Genomic DNA, 2,486 nt, shown 5'->3' with positions numbered 1-2,486 from the left:
CTTCTTCTCACATCCTTCTATTTTATGGACTAACACTATTCCTAAATGCAAAATTCGAACTCCATCTTCTTTGATAAGTTCGAATTTTCTACTTCTGTCTTCTACTCTTCTTTTCCTCTGACACTTCAAGGAATCTCTATACTGTGACATAGAGGATTCCACATTTTCTTGTTCTCTTCTCTTTCTTATGAGCAGGAGCAAAGACAAAGGCATTCTTGTTGAGGCTGATCCTGAACCTGAAAGGACCTTGAAGAGAAAGCTAAGAGAAGCCAAAGCACAACTCTCTGTAGAGAACCTAACAGAAATCTTCAAAGAAGAAGAACCTATGGCAGCCTAAAACAACAACAATGCCAACAATGCAAGGAAGGTGCTGGGTGACTTTACTGCACCTACTCCCGACTTTTATGGGAGAAGCATCTCTATCCCTGCCATTAGAGCAAACAACTTTGAGCTTAAGCCTCAACTTGTTTCTCTAATGCAACAGAATTGCAAGTTCCATGGACTTCCATTGGAAGATCCTCATCAGTTTTTAGCTGAGTTCTTGCACATCTGTGACACAGTCAAGACTAATGGGGTTAACCCTGAGGTCTACAGACTGATGCTATTCCCTTTTGCTGTAAGAGACAGAGCTAGAACATGGTTGGACTCTCAACCTAAAGAAAGCCTGGACTCTTGGGAAAAGCTAGTCAATGCCTTCTTGGCAAAGTTCTTTCCACCTCAAAAATTGAGTAAGCTTAGAGTGGAAGTCCAAACCTTCAGACAAAAGGAAGGAGAATCCCTCTATGAAGCTTGGGAAAGATACAAACAATTAATCAGAAAGTGTCCTTTTGATATGCTTTCTGAATGGAGCATCATAGGTATTTTCTATGATGGTCTCTCTGAACTATCCAAAATGTCTTTGGATAGCCCTGCTGGAGGCTCTCTTCATCTGAAGAAGACGCCTACAGAAGCTCAAGAGCTGATTGAAATGGTTGCAAATAACCAATTCATGTACACTTCTGAAAGAAATCCTGTGAACAATGGGACTAGTCAGAAGAAAGGAGTTCTTGAGATTGACACTCTGAATGCCATATTGGCTCAGAACAGAATATTGACTCAACAAGTCAATATGATTTCTCAAAGTCTGTCTGGAATGCAAAATGCACCAAGCAGTACTAAGGAGGCTTCATCTAAAGAAGAAGCTTATGATCCTGAGAACCCTTCAATGGAAGAGGTGAATTACATAGGAGAACCCTATGGAAACACCTATAATCCCTCATGGAGAAATCATCCAAATCTCTCATGGAAGGATCAATAGAGACCTCAACAAGGTTTCAACAATAATGGTGGAAGAAATAGGTTTAGCAATAGCAAGCCTTTTCCATCATCTTCTCAGCAACAGACAGAGAGTTCTAAGCAGAATATCTCTGACTTAGCAACCATGGTCTCTGATCTAATCAAAATCACTCAAAGTTTCATGACTAAAACAAGGTCCTCCATTGGAAATTTGGAGGCACAAGTGGGTCAGCTGAGCAAGAAAATCACTGAACTCCCTCCTAGTACTCTCCCAAGCAATACAGAAGAAAATCCAAAAGGAGAATGCAAGGCCATCAACATGGCTGAATTTTGGGAGGGAGGAGAGGCAGTGAACGCCACTGAGGAAGACCTCAATGGACGTCCACTGGCCTCCAATGAGTTCCCCAATGAGGAACCATGGGAATCTGAGGCTCAAAATGAGACCATAGAGATCCCATTGGACTTACTTCTGCCATTCATGAGCTCTGATGAATATTCTTCCTCTGAAGAGGATGAGTATGTCACTAAAGAGCAAGTTGCTAAATACCTTGGAGCAATCATGAAGCTAAATGACAAGTTAATTGGAAATGAGACTTGGGAGGATGAATCCCCTTTGCTCACCAAAGAACTGGATGGCTTGTCTAGGCAGAGATTACCTCAAAAGAGACAGGATCCTGGGAAGTTTTCAATGCCTTGTACCATAGGCACCATGACCTTCAAGAAGGCCTTGTGTGACTTAGGGTCAAGTGTAAACCTCATGCCTCTCTCTGTAATGGAGAAGTTAGGAATCTCCGAGGTGCAAGCTGCAAAAATCTCACTAGAGATGGCAGACAATTCAAGAAAACAAGCCTATGGACTTGTAGAGGATGTTCTGGTAAAAGTTGAAGACCATTACATCCCTACTGATTTCATAGTCCTAGAGACTGGGAAGTGCATGGATGAGTCCATCATCCTTGGTAGACCCTTCCTAGCCACAGCAAAGGCTGTGATTGATGTTGATAGAGGAGAGTTGATCATTCAAGTGAATGAAGAATCCCTTGTGTTTAAGGCTCAAGGATATCCCTCTATCACCATGGAGAGGAAGCATGAAGAGCTCCTCTCAAAACAGAGCCAAACAGAGCCCCCACAGTCAAACTCTAAGTTTGGTGTTGGGAGGATCCAACATGGCTCTAAGCATTTCTGAGGCTCCATGAGAGTCCTCTGTCAAGCTA

At 42.4% G+C, this 2,486-nt stretch overlaps 1 non-coding gene across 1 annotated transcript; it reads right to left on the bottom strand.

The window, feature by feature from the left end:
* Window positions 1-730: 730 nt before the first annotated feature.
* Window positions 731-838, bottom strand: LOC127747103 (small nucleolar RNA R71). Its single transcript, XR_008008906.1, has one exon. It is a non-coding gene; the product is annotated as a small nucleolar RNA R71 (small nucleolar RNA).
* Window positions 839-2,486: the final 1,648 nt, after the last annotated feature.

Source organism: Arachis duranensis, chromosome 4 (assembly GCF_000817695.3).
Source record: "Arachis duranensis cultivar V14167 chromosome 4, aradu.V14167.gnm2.J7QH, whole genome shotgun sequence".
Classification (NCBI taxonomy): domain Eukaryota; kingdom Viridiplantae; phylum Streptophyta; class Magnoliopsida; order Fabales; family Fabaceae; genus Arachis; species Arachis duranensis.
The sequence above is the reverse complement of the archived record's forward strand: the minus strand, read 5'-3'. Positions and strand labels throughout refer to the sequence as shown.